A 14870-nucleotide genomic window follows, 5' to 3' on the forward strand; every position below is an offset into this window, starting at 1 on the left:
TCTCCATCAGCTGGGAACCTAGCATTCAAAACACCCGAGTTTATGGGGGACGCCTAAATCAAACCACCACAGAGACATACGTCTTTTTTTTTTTTTTTTTTTGGACTGGCTACTTTCATTTAGCAATGTCCCAATAGCTCATGATGGTTCATTTCTTTCTGTCACTAAATAATACATCATCGTCTGGATGTCTCTCCTGTTTGACTGCTCCCAAGCATTATCACTTAGGAATAGCCGCTTGCAGTATCCACATCGAGGTTTTACGTGTGCGTACATTTTCATCTAATTTAGGTGAGTACTGAGGCCTATGTTTACCAGATCATACAACGAGGCTGTATTTAGCTTTGTAAGAAGCCAAATTGGCCTGAATGCAGGGCTCTGGGGTCTGTTGGCTGGTGTTGAAACCCTGAATACCTCTTGTTTTTGCATAGCTTTTTGTTAAGGCATTTACCTCTTCAAGCTTGTTTCCCATCTGCAGATTAGAGCTTAGTATGATGCCTGCCTCGTAGGGTTGTGGTGAATATTAAACTGCTGTGTGTAAGGAAATTGTTGCAGTCAGGTTCGCATTGCTGGCAGAAATTACCGGACCAAGAGCAGCTTGTGGGAAAGAAAGGCTTATTTTGGCTTACAGACTCGAGGGGAAGCTCCATGATGGCAGGGGAAAACGATGGCATGAGCAGAGGGTGGACATCACCCCCTGGCCAATATCAAGCGGACCATAGCAACAGGAGAGTGTGCCAAACACTGGCAAGGGGACACTGGTTGTAACCCCCATAAGCCCGCCCCCAACGATACACCCCCTCCAGGAGGCGCTAATTCCCAAATCTCCATCAGCTGGGGACCCAGCATTCAGAGCGCCTGAGTTTATGCGGGGGGGTTGGTGGGGACACCTGGATCAAACGACCACAGAACTGAAACGTGGTGTATTGTGTTGAAATGTCTCACCTGTACACGTGAATATGACTTATTTGGGGAAAGGCTGCTGAGATGCAGTCATACCAGATTAAGGGTGTGCCCTAATGGAATATTGCTATTCTCACAAGGAGAGATTCAGAGACCAGCAGCTCCCCATGTGACAAAAGGGGCCAGAGCTGAGAGAGCCACCCGCATGCCGTGAAATGCCAGGCGCCACCAAGGAACTGAGGGACTTAATGGTCCTCCAGGGTCTGTAGAGAGAGTCCTCACTTGTGACCCTCTGAATGGTGAGAAAATGTGCTGCTTTTGTTTTGGCCCAGAAGTTTGTGCAGCCTGAGGGCACAGCCACCTGGCATGAGAGCTCAGGACATGACAACACTGGCAAAATCTTCTCTGGAGCCTCCCCTTGCCCCTTGGGCAGAGCTGACAGCCTGTCCTCTGATGTCCCACTGTGGCCAGTGAGTTTCCAGCTCCGACATTCTGTTACGAGATTCGCCTTTGACGTTGCCCTTGGACCGCTTAGAGGGCAGCATTGCGGGCTGTCTAGGTGTCTGCAGTGCCCAGTACAGGGCTGGCACAGAGATGGCACTTAGTAAAGATTGAAGGAGAAACTGTACCCAGCTTCTTGACAGCAGGCTGCCTTCACGGCACGCCTCTATCACCACGATCAAATGCAGGGCATCTGGGACCCTTTCCCCCCACCTCCTTCCCCATATCTGGCAGAATTAGGTGTGAATGAACCCAAAACATAAGGATCCCATTTGCTCCCCCTCGGCCGCTTTTTAAGCTGTGGGCATTTAGCATTAATCAGCCAAGCGAGACTGAGGCTTTTGAGAAACCCAAAGTTTCGGGAAAGCGTTCAAGATGTTTTGATGATCTTCGGTGAAAAGGTGGTCAAGCTGGCTCATCTCACCGCAGTTGTGGGGGTTTCTAGGAGAGCGGCCGCCCTGGGACAGGGTGGGAGCTGCGGACTCTGGCCACACTTCTCATCACAGGACTCACATCGCCCAGGGAGCAGGCGGCACTGGATGGGCCTGGGAGACGGGGCCATGAGCTTCTGACCTTGCCACACAGCAGAGCCCGCAGAGCTATGGTCCTTGTGGGTTCCTGGGTCCTCCTTGTGGGGCCCGGCCGCAGTTCCACTGAAGGCGTCCCAGGCAGTTGAGAAGACTTTTGGGAGACAGTCTCTGTGAACGGCTCTCAGTTTATTGTCAGGGAAATGGGTTTATAAGCAGTTGAGGGTCCTAAGGGGATTGGATGTACAAGGTTGCTTGCTGATGCCTAATTGGCATATGGGGACATTCATTCCCACACGTAGGCAATGATAAAGGGAAGGTGTAGGGTACAGAAGGCTGGTCTGTGCAAAGGTGCTGGCTGATACCATAGAAGGAGTTTCCTAGGCAACTGGTCAAAGGTCACAGGGTTATGGGCAAAGCCGAAGTCTTATCTGAATGTCCAGGTATTCTGTGCTTGGAGAGGGAGTGGCCTTACTTCCCGCAGATCTCGGGGTCCGAGATTTTGTTCCAGGGTCCAGGCTCCCTGCAACCCTTGAGCATGGGGGGAGGAGCTCCCCTGCCGATCCGGTCCCCGAGATATGACCGGTGGTTCAGGCTGCTGTGACCCCTCCATAGCCTGGGGACTTCACGTCAGACAGCTTAGGTTTGCCTGTGTCCGACAGGTCCTGGCCATTCTGAGTCATTTGCGCTCCTGGGACTGCCCATTACTGCTCTGGGAGTTTGTGCCCACAAGGTGGGGTGCAAAGAGTGTTGTGGAGATTCTGGAGGAAGTGAAGACCTACAGGTGAGAGAGTCTAAAAGCCAATGCACAGCCTTCTGTGTCCTCAAGAAAAGCAGCGAGGGCTGGAGGGACGGCTTAGTGGTTAAGATGTTTGCCTACAAAGCCTAAGGGCCCAGGTTCGATATCCCAGGACCCATGTAAGGGGTCGCGTGCGTCTGGAACTTGTTAGCACTGGATAGAGACCCTGGCACACCTGTTTTCTCTTTATCTACCTCTGTCTGTCTCTCAAATAAGTAAATAAAATATTTAAAAAAAAAACGAAGTGCATCACTGGCTTCTGTTACAAAAGTAATGCGTACCCTGTGTAGTTACAAGGGGATAAATGTACTGTAACCCACTGCGCGCAGATAACTGTTAGGTTTTCTTATCTAACCTTCCAGAGGTTTCCTTCGTACGGATGGATATGTGCAGAGTGCTTATAAACAACCGCATTGTGTTCCGGTAAGCTTCAGGAGATCAAGGATGTGTTTCGAAGTCAGCAGAGGTGTACTGTCTGTCTTGATTTGAGGATGTATAAACTTCTCTAGACTTCACCATAAACTGTTTTGTGGAGTTTTGCCCTCCCCACCCCCCGCCCAAGGTATTCACTATGTAGTCTCAGGGTGGCCTCGAACTCTCCGCGATCCGCCTAGCCGTCTTACGGGGTGGCTTGCGCACTCGATTGAGGATATTTATGTGAGACCTGGAAGCAGCAGACTTCCTAGAAGTTTGGCATAATTTCTCTGTGCTAAGGATGTGTATCCCATGCTGTGGAATTGATATCCTGTAGTTCCGGTGACTGAGAGCAGAGCTGGACACCTGCTCCTGAAAAGGCCGCATAGGATCATTTAGCATCCAGTACACGGTCTCGCTGGCTATTTTTTGACTGCGGCTAGAGTAAAACACACAAATAAACCAACAACAACAACAATGAAAAACAGCCATTCGTGGACCATGGAGAGACCTGGTTGGAATCTGGAGGAGAGCCAGTCCCCAGACAATTAGCCCATCCAGTACTGGAAGGCACTACATGAGCTACCAGGGGAAAGTGGCCAACATCTGTCCAAGCAAATCAAAGTCTAAGCCTCTCAGAAGCAAATAACCTGACATGATGCTCACACAAGTGCAATAGAGGCACACAGCCATGGTGGGTAACCAACTGCTCTTGGATTGGCTAACAGATCCGCTCAGTGGAAAGGAAACCGTATCTGGATCTGGGAAACAAGTCAGAATCATATCCAGATAATGATTCTGCTTTCCCTTGTCAAGCTCCCACTAACCTTAGACTATAAGAGTGTCTAGACCCTTTTAATTCTCTCTAAATTAATAATGGCCATCCCATTTAACTGGCGCTGACTTCACTCTGCGTTGGAGAATCTGCTTCTCTTTTTCAGATGGGAGGTGGACCTGAGGAGATAAAGGACCCAGCGCACTCCACCCCGGCCCCAGCGGAAACCACAGAGGAACTGGGGGAAGAAGCAAGAGTTCTGCTTTCTTAGTTAAGCTGATATCAGCACAAGGGTGATGGAGAAAGATACTGAGGACACTCAACCCCTACCAAAGCAGAGATCCAGAGGCTCCTAAGTGCCCATCACTGAAGTAGACTTAAAATGCTTCCAGCATGGCTCAGGGAATTTTGCGGAAGAGGAGGTGGAGAGATTGTTAGAGCCACAAGTTGGGGCATTTTGCACAGAGATGTGGCCTCTCCCCCATAACTGACTGCTGCCCCCATAATGCATGACCCACAATCCCCATGGGGTTGACCTGCATTCCCCAATGAGGAGGGCCTCTTCAGAAAAGGGGCAGGGAGGAGGGAAAGGATGGTACCAACTTGTGATGCTTACATACAAAATATGTCCATGTCTAATAATAACAATAAATAAATAAATAAATAAAAATACAAAAAAGCAGCCATTGATGACATATACATCAATGAGCATGGCCGTGGTCCAACAAAATTTTCTTTACAAAGATGGCCTCTGGGCAGCCCTCCAGGATTTGCAGATCCCTGGTCCAGAATGTGTAGATTAACCCTTCCAAGGATGACAAAGTGGTCTTTCCTGGGCAGCTCAAGTGCATGTTCTAAGCAGACTGGGGCTATCATGAATTGCCATAGGCTATTCTATTTGTGATTGTTGGGCAATCATAAATTGCCACAGGCTGTGGGTTATTCAGTGGCAAACATTTATTTATTTATTTAGTTTTGTTTTTTTGAGGTAGAGTCTTACTCTGGTCCAGGCTGACCTGTACTTAACTATGTAGTCTGAGGGTGCCCTTGAACTCTTGGCAATCCTCCTACCTCTGCCTCTTGAGTGCTGGGACTAACGGCATGCGCTACCATGCCCGGCTATTTTTATTTTTTAAAATAAAAATAAAACAAAAAAAGGGAGAAAGATAGGGACAGAGGAGAGAGGAGCGGGGGCGTGGGGGGAGAGAATGAATGAGCCAGGACCTCCAACCATTGCAAACGAATTCCAACCCTTAGCCACAGCTAGCCAAATCTACTCTTTCTTTTCTTTCTCTCTCTCTCTCTTTCTTTCCTTCCTTCTTTCCTTCTTTCTTTCTTTCTTTCTCTCTCTCTTTCTTTCTTTCTTTCTTTCTTTCTTTCTTTCTTTCTTTCTTTCTTTCTTTCTTTCTCTCTCTCTCTCTCTCTCTCTCTCTCCTTCCTCCCTCCCTTCCTCCTTCCCTCCCTCCCTCCCTCCCTCTCTCTCTCTCTCTCTCTCTCTCTCTCTTTCTTTCATTCATTCTTTCTTTCTTTTAAATTTGGTAGGGTCTCACTTTAGCCCATACTGACCTGGAATTCACTCTGGATTCTCAGGGTGGCCTCAAACTCACAGCAATCCTCCTACCTCTGCCTCTTGAGTGCTGGGAGGCTTACTATTATTTTAAAAATCTATTATTTATTTATTTATTATTATTATTTTTAGCGAGAGTGCGTGTGAGAAAGGGAGAGAGAGAGAGAGAGAGAGAGAGAGAGAGAGAGAGAATTGGTGCACCAGAGCCTCAGCCACTGAAATTGAATTCCAGACATTTGCGCCACCTAGAGGGCATGTGTGACCTTGTGCTTGCCTCACTTCTGTGCGTCTGGCTTATGTGGGATCTGGAGAGTCAAACATGGCTCCTTAGGCTTTGCAGGCAAGTGTCTTAACTGCTAAGCCATCTATCTAGCCCTTAAGTGATTAAAAAAGTATTTTATTTATTTATTTGAGAGGGAGAAGAAGAAAGAGAGAGAGAATGGGTGTGCCAGGGCTTCCAGCCACTGCAAATGAACTCCAGATGCATGCACCACCTTGTGCATTTGGCTTATGTGGGTCCTGGGGAATCGAACCTCAGTCCTTTGGCTTTGCAGGCAAGCGCCTTAACTGCTAAACCATCTCTCCAGCCCTTAAGTGATTTTTTTTTTAAAAAAACATTTACTTTTACTTGTTTATTTGAGAGGGAAAGAGAGAGGCATATATAGAGAGAATGGGCACACCAGCACCTCCAGCCACTGCAAACAAACTCCAGACATGCACACCACCTTATGCATCTGGCTTACGTGGGTCCTGGGGAATTGAACCTCAGTCCTTAGGCTTTTCAGGCAAGTGCCTTAACCGCTAAGCCATCTATCCAGCTCCCAGATCTACTCTTGTAAGCACCAGCACCCTTGTGCATCCTCACCCCTCATCAACAGCTCCCAGTCTAGCTCACCTGAATGCTGACGTCTTCCCAGGGATCACTTCCTCTCTGCTTGTCATCTGGCCTGTGGTGATGACAGGCCCATCTGGAGGGGGTTGTATTCTAGGATCATTTCTTAAAGCAACTCTCTGAATAGGTTCTCCCCAAAAGTAGCCCAGTGACCAGAGCTTGTGGGAAGGTTGTAGGTTTGGGATGTAAATGGAACTTCGGGAAGATGGTGAGAAGACAGGGAAGTCAGTGTCAGCTGGGCATGACTCTGGGTGACTGGGTTCCATCCTATGCAGACTGCTACGGTTCTCCCCACAAGGGTTCTCTGTATAAGAAGTGTTGCCAGTGTGCTGATGTCAAGAGTTGCTGGGGTGGGGGGGGACCTCAAGGGGTGGAGCCTAGATAGAGGTGGTTATGTTGTTGACGGCACTGCCCTTGGAAGGTCTCTCAAAGCAAGTTACTTCTTGAGAGTCATTATAAAGCCAGGACAGTTCCCATACTTGGTCCCTTCCACAAACAGCTGGCACCCTGTTCCATTTCTATGTCCCATTGTGGCACAGACAGCATGAGGTTGGTGCTGTTTGGATCCTCAAGCCACCAGAATTATGAACTCAATGAACCTTCTTATAAAGCGGCCACCCTCAGGTAGTTTGTTACAGTAACAGAACACAGACTAATACAGAGACCTTCTGGAAGCCCCAGAGCTACTCACCCAAGAGATGGGGAGGTAAGCGTTTGTCCCTTGTCTCTGTGGATCTCCACAGGCAGTGCTGTTTATTTCCCTCTTATTTCTAGGTTTGCCTGATCTGACTACTATATGACTTCCAGCTGGCATCTCATGCCACACTATCAGAAAGCCAAAGGAAGGTAGTTGAGGTGACAGACAGCTGTAAGGCTAGAGGTGGAGAGCCATTGTGCCACTAACAAGTGGGACCAAAGATGGACTGAGAAATAAGAGAAATAAAAAACAAGCTAGGGAGGGCTGGAGACATGGCTTAGCATTTTAGCACTTGCCTGTGAAGCCCAAGGACCCCGGTTCAAGACTTGATTCCCCAGGACCCACCTAAGCCAGATGCACAAGAGGGCACACGCGTCTGGAGTTTGTTTGCAGTGGCTGGAGACCCTGGTGAGCCCATTCTCTCTCTCTCTCTAGCTGCCTCTTTCTCTCTGTCTGCCGCTCTTAAATAAATAAATAAAAATAAACACACACACACACACACAAATAAAATAGGCTGTGGAGACACTGCATATAGGTGTGACATGCTTCTCCCCTCTAAGGCTAGTCTTGTTGATAATGCTCAGTCATCCACCTTCCCTGGCCAGCCCTAAGTCCCTGGTATGTTCTATGTAATATATAAGGTAGTGGGCCCTTATTGGCTTTATCAAAATCTCCATTCTATAGCTGACCTCAAGAGACAACAGAATGTCATATTGAAGACTTAGACACAGAAACAGGTAGGAGGTGACCAAGCACAGAGCTGGGTGTAAACATCTGAATAGCAGCCACGGATAGAGGACCCAAGAGGCAGAGCTTGGGATCTGCCTTTTTTTGTGATGGAACCTAGTGATCTATGGTCCCAGTCTGGCTTCCTGCCATCTCTCTGCATGTGTCCATGGGACCCTAGGAATGATCCCACTTACGGCAATGGTGATTCTGAGGACTTGAAAGTCATGGTGACTCTCTGACCCCTTGGGATCCTCAAGCCAAGAGGAAGATGAAGGGAAAAGCATTCGGTCATTGCCCCTGAGAGTGTACTGGAGGAGCCTGTCCACGAACCCTGATTCTTCCATTGTAAAATCCTGGAGAAGAGTATCACATTATTTACAGCAAAGGAACCCCCAAGGATGGAATTCTCCAGAAATGAAGTACTGGGTCCTGTCATTAGAGTAAGCCTCTGCTAGGCTGGGCACTGGTGAAAGATGGTGGAAACGGGTATTTCACAGCGGCTGGGTGACCTTGCATGTGTGAGCTCCGAATCCATGCCCCTTGGGACCGAAGAGAACTCCCGGCCCCCCCACCTCGCATCTTCTCTTTCTGCAGCTCCTGCTGGTTGGAGGTCTGGCTGGGTTTGGCAGAGGGGAGCTGGGAGTCAGACTTCACATCGCTTTCCCGTAGCATTCTGGTTTTCTCTGGTTAGGTCTCCCCAGGCAGGAAGCACAGCTCTTTGGGCCAGACCTTACCTACTTCTGCAGCTGCACGGGCATATGGTGCAGGATATATGGCTGGCGGCTGGGTGTTCACTCTACTTGAAAGCTTGGGGGGAAGAAAAAAAACACCTATGTTTTTAATATTAAAGCCAAAATTACTTTAGAAGCTGAATGTAACATGCATATAATTTTCTTTAAAGGAGAAAACATAAACTTTCAAATAAATTTTATAAGAGGCTACTTTGGGTTGCGAGGCTAGTTTCTCTGCAGCCTAGGTCGACACTGTGAAATACCTTCAGGGCAGACCGCAGCGAGCTGAGATGCCATGTAGCTCAGGCCTTGGCTGTTTCCTGCTATGGGCTGCTATACCTATTTCTCTCTGCTGCGTCTCCTTATCACAGAGCCCATCCGTCTGGCTGCTCCTCCCGCTCTCTCCTTCCCCAGGATGCCACAACGGTCCAGTTCCTCTGTGCTTGCTGTTCAGAAGGTTTTTCTTTTCTCCTCCCTCTCCCTCCATCTGTCGCTCTCCCCAGGGTCTTCATATAGACCCCATGCTGGCCACACTGTCCTCCTGCCTTAGCCTCCTAAACACTGGGATTATAGATTTATGCCACCATGCCCAGTTAGGAGCTTTTTATTTTAGGCAGAATGGTCAATCCCCAGACTCCAGCCTTGTACCCTCTTCTCTGGATATTTTCATCATGTGACTGGAGTAATACTTAGTTGCTTTTCCACTAAGCTAAGTCACCTCTAGCACCCGGGCTTCCTACCTTATATAGAAACTTCGCCTCCGTGGAAACAGGTGGTAGAATCACCATCTTTCCCAACTAGGAACTGGCAACTCATCTGACTAGGGCTTTTCCACTTTAACCAATCACATATTTTTTTTTTCTCTCTCTCTTTCTTTCTCTCTCCCCCGTCATGGGCATCTTATAGAAGCTTTCCCCTAGAACCTGTTCATGGAGTTTGGGATCACTTGTGGTCTGGTGCTGTCTGATTTATGCATCACTGACTACTCAAATAAGCTCTGAGGTTTGAATGTGTCTAAGTTTGTCTTTTAACACCATGGTGAAAAGATGGACGCTAGAGAGGCTGAAGGAATGGCTTAGTGGTTAAGGCTTTTGCCTGCAAAGCCTAAGGACCCAGGTTCAATTCCCCAGGACCCACGTAAGCCAGATCCACAACATGGTGCACATGTCTGGAGTTAGTTTGCAGTGGTTGGAAGCCCTGGTGCAGCCATTCCCTCTGTCTGTCTGTCTGTCTCTCTCTCTCTTTCTCGCTCTGCCTCTCCTAAATGAATGAATGAATGAATGAAACATTTATTTTTAAAAGAGCTGGACAGTAGCTAAAAGAGTAAAGTCAGATGTTATTTAGGAAATCCTGAAAAAGGAGATAGATGCAACAGGCTTGATTCTGAACACAGTAAGGAAAATTGGGGACCAAGTGCCCAGGGAAGGTTGGGGGTTAATGATGGGTTTCCAGGATTTGGCTAACTTGATACATTCTTGCTGAAGGCAGTCCAGGGTGGTCAGGTCCTAAGGATGGGGGGGGCAGAGAATATTGAGGGCAATATCTCTTAAGTGACTCAGAGCTCTTGACACCCCCAAGCTCTGGCAGGACAGCTTTTGAAGCCAGAAGCCCAAGGTCAAGTCCTAGGTGAGAAGTGTTGAGAGAAGACTATTCAACGCTTGGTCAAGGAGAATCTTTGTCACCATTCCTCCCCTCAAAAGTTAATAGTGTCATTAAAAACTTCCTTTGTTGGGCCCACTGCCCCTTTCCATTGTTTCTAGTTGATTTCCTCTGATGGATGGCCTACATGTTAATGCCATGCAACTGTGTTCTCCACAAGGAGAGCTGATCAGGAGCCCAGCTAATGGCTGGTTCCCCTACACTGAGCATGGTGCCTGGCAAAGAATCATGAGTCTGTCTTAAGATACCATTGAGGAATAACCAACTGAATGCCTGAACAGGTGAATGAACCTTTGGGACCCTGGATGGGCCCTCCTGTCCCTGCTGCTTGGTGCTGAGGACTCTGGCCCCATAAACAGCTGCCCCACTCCAACTATTTGCTCTTAATTTTTCCTGAGTCCCGTAGACCTCCACGCACAATAACCTCTGTGCCTGCGTGAGATGGGCAAGCCATCAATTCCTGACCACGGGCCATTTAGTTCCCTTGCCGGGGAGTGGTGTGTACATGTGTGTGGGGGGGTGGAGAAAGTGATTCCCTGCTGTCTTGTGAACTTGTGAAGGCAGCAGGAGAGCCGTCCAGATGTGCCTGGCCTACCTCCTCCAGTCCCCCTTAATTTTGCCTCCAAATGAAATTCTTTTCTGGAAGAGGGGAGGGAAGAGGGTTAGGGAATCTACATGCAGCTTCTTTCAAGCTCTGGGTGAGGACAGATGGTTCTAGTCAGGCTTTCTTTATTTGCAAGATTTTATTCCTTGAGGCAAAAATGTGGGCTATGGATACCCAGGCTGGTTTACCGTGAGAGCCCCAGATGCCCAGGGGCCCCTTCCAATCCGGGTCATTGTGTGTGGGAAGGGGCCCGGGCCACTGCTTCAGCCCTGATGTGCTTTGGGGTTGGCCTAGGGGGAGTTGAACCAAGTCACGTGTCTGGACTGGATGAACTCTCCTTCCCATGAGTCAGAGCTGAAGAGTCTGTTATGGTATTCTAGAAGAGCTGAGCTTTAGTTTGGGGCTTGGAAAAATGGGGGCTCATTTGTTAGCAGGGAGAGGACAGAATGGGAAGGTACAATTTGCTAAGTTATCATCAATCCAACAGAAGTTATAGTATTTACCTAGTATTGTCGGAGTCGGGTGTCAGGGAGTCGAAGGCTGTGGGGTTGAATGACTGGGTACTTCCTGCAGGCCCCATGCTGAACAGCAACCATCAGAAATGAATATGGTTTCTGAAGTCAGGCTCAGGGCCCAGCGGATACAGTGACATGGAAGAGGGTATGCGGAGTTCACAACAGTGTGGAGAAGACAGAAGTCAATTCTGTCCAGTAGGGCCAGCGCCATCCCACAGAGAGTCTGACCTGAGATTTGAAGGGGGGAAAAATGGGATTTCTTTGGCTGGATGGGAGCAGAGTAGAAGAGATGGGAAGTATATTTTAGGCTGAGGAACAGCATATATGCAAAAGACTCAGTGGTGGGAAATAGCATGTGCATTTCACGAAAGCTGTATTCCAAGGTGTTACTGAATTTATTTATTCATGGATGATAGGGGACTGTGTATCCCAGGTTGATCTCCTCATCACGGAGGAGAAGGGGAGGACTTGAACTGATCTTCCTCATCTCTACATCCCGCGTGCTGGGATTGCAGACTTGTGCCACCACACTCCGTTGCTGGTGCTGGGGCTCAACCCCAGGACTCTGCACCAGCTGTATGTGGAATCTTCAGCAGTAGGGTCTTACCATGTATTCTTGGTGGGAAACCAAGAGCCTTGGTAATGGCCTGTAATGTTTTGGGGGCCCACCAGGGACCTCCCTGGCCAACAACTCACTGGAAGGTATCCCATCCCTGGCATGGAAAATTTTCCAATAACAATCTATGGCTTCTGGGTGTTCCATTGTCCAAAAAAGTAGGTTTCCATATGACTCATTCATACCCTCTTATAAAATATTTTATTTAAACCGGGCATGGTGGCGCACGCCTTTAATCCCAGCACTCAGGAGGCAGAGGTAGAAGGATTGCCGTGAGTTCAAGGCCACCCTGAGACTACACAGTGAATTCCAGATCAGCCTGAGCTAGAGTGAGACCCTACCTTGAAAAAAATTTTTTTTTTAAATATTTTATTTATTTATTTGCAAGCTGAGAGAGAAGAAAGACAGATAGAAAGAATAAATAAGCCAGGGCCTCCAGCCACTGCAAATGAACTCCATACATGTACCACTTTTGTGCATCTGGCTTTACGTGGGTCCTGGGGAATCGAAAACTCGGGTCATTAGCCTTTGCAGGCAACTATCTCTCCAGCCCTCGCATCTAGAACCTTCTTTACAGACATGCCTGGAGGCTTGTTTCCAAGGCGATTCTAGCTGTTCTGAGTCAAGTTGACAATCAAGATGATCACCCTCCTCTTACAAGACAGTGGGACAGAGCAGTTTGTGACCATGGCAGCCTGGGCAGCAGTGTGCGTGTTCTGACCTTTTCTCTGCACTCAAGGACAGGTGGGCACACAGGCTGAGACCCGGGTGGGGGGCAGACTGGTAAAGCCCCATCTGGTATAATTCAGCATTGATGGGAGGCATATCTGAAGGGCTTCATGCATGAAGGGCGGAGGCTTAGACTTAAAGTGAAACTTGAGAACATTTGGCTGATCCCGCAGGTTACCATCCTCACTCCAGCAGCATTAGGGGGGTGTCTGTGACGGGTGGGGGGGACCCTGGAGCCAGCATTTGAACAAACCCCTTCTTCCTGCAGCATGTGTTGGATGTGCCTCAACGGTTTCCTACTTGCACCCAGGAGTTCGACCTCTGTGTTATGAAATGCAAGTAGAACTGAAACGAACTATGACAACCAGATACAGTTCTCATGCTATGAGTAGGTTAGTCATTCCCAACTAATTCTTCTGGGTGACAAAAGTCCCTAGTTAAGGCAGCTGTGAAAATATTGTTACACATATATACCTGGACCTGGTGGGCCTCAATCGTTGGGTCAGTTGTCATTTGTCCTGGTGGGTTTCCGCCGCTATAACAAAATACCCGACGTGCTATTTGTAGGGTCTATGTATGCAGGCAGAGGTTCCTGGTGCATCTCGCTCGATTGCCCTGCCTGCCGCCTTTCCTTCCTTCCTTCCTTTGGTTTCTCTCCACCCTCACAGCCTGGTCTCCTGCCTCAAAAGAAAAGCATCAACATTTTAATCCTGCTTCAGGCTCTATTTTTTTTTTTTTTTCTTTTTTCAAAGTTGGGTTTCACTGTAGTCCAGGCTGATGTTTTTAAAAAGACTGGCCTGAAGCCGGCCATGGTGGCACACACCTTTAATCCCAGCACTCGGGAGGCAGAGGTAGGAGGATCACTGTGAGTTCAAGGCCAGCCTGAGACGACAGAGTGAATTCCAGGTCAGCCTGGGCTAGAGCCAGACTCTACCTTAAAAAAAAAAAAAGGGCTGGATAGATGGCTTGGTGCTTAAGCGCTTGCTTGTAAAGCCTAAGGACCCCAGTTCGAGGCTTGATTCCCCAGGACTCACGCACGTTAGCCAGCTGCACAAGGGGGCGCACGTGTCTGGAATTCGTTGGCAGTGGCTGGAGGCCCTGGCGCACCCATTCTCATTCTCTCTCTCTCTCTCTCTCTCTCTCTCTCTGCCTTTTTCTCTGTCTGTCACTCTCAAATAAATAAATAAAAATGAACAAAAAAAAATTAAAAAAAAAAAAGGCTAGCCTGATCCTACCAGGGTATCAATGACTCAGCTACAAGTCTCAGTGTGCTGTTTTGGATCATTAATTTCTCTCCCCGGGGCCTCAGTTTCCCACCTCCAAAATAAGGAGCTGGAAGTATATGATCCCTTAGCACTTTCTTGGTCCTTGTATTCTCTGAAGCTATAAAATCTCTATAAATGACCTGTATGCATTCATTCCTGTTAAGCAGTAAGCCACAAGCCCTTTTCAACTCACTCATATTTTTCCTCCATCACTGTTAATGAATCTTGGTTTCCTGGGCAATTTTTATTTGAAAGAAAAAGGGAAGACAGGCGAAAGCAGGTTTGGAAACTCATAGTCTATGCCCTGAGGAGATTTTCCTAACACAATCTTGTGTGTTTTTTTTTTTTTTTTGAAGTGGGGGTGGGGCGTACTTTGCTAGGAAATTCAGTTGTTCTAAAACGGCCTTTGAAACTGAAGACTGTGGAAAAGTTTAAGGAAAAGCACAAAGTGATTGGGGCTAAATAGTTCCATATGAGTGAATGGATATAATATTGCTCCTTGTACTACTGAATTCTGGGTGAAAGCAGAGACAGCTTGCTTGCTGTGCACTAACAGATGTGTGCTTAGCTTAATGGGATTTTTAGAAGGGTCAAGAATTCCCCTACAGAGTGCTTACTATACCCTACGCTTCCAAGGCCTCAAGGAACCACTCACAAAGTCGGCCTCCTTTTTGTTCCTGAGCCATCGAGTGATTTTTGGCTTACTTCTATGATAAACAATTTAGAGAAGTCATCAGTAATGACGGCGAGCTGCCGATTAGTGGTGTAGGGCATGACTTCGTTTTGCCCAGTCGCTTGGCCAGGCTTACACAGTGATGGAGGTGATATGGAACGCGGATGTGTTAGATCCTGTAGTCTGTGCTTTGGTCCCTGCGTGTGAAGTAGAAACAGGGACTGTGACCTGGCCATTGCTCTGAACCGGAACCCTTGCCCGTCTCACCCCGTGT

This window comes from Jaculus jaculus, chromosome 21, assembly GCF_020740685.1.
Source record: "Jaculus jaculus isolate mJacJac1 chromosome 21, mJacJac1.mat.Y.cur, whole genome shotgun sequence".
Lineage (NCBI taxonomy): Eukaryota > Metazoa > Chordata > Mammalia > Rodentia > Dipodidae > Jaculus > Jaculus jaculus.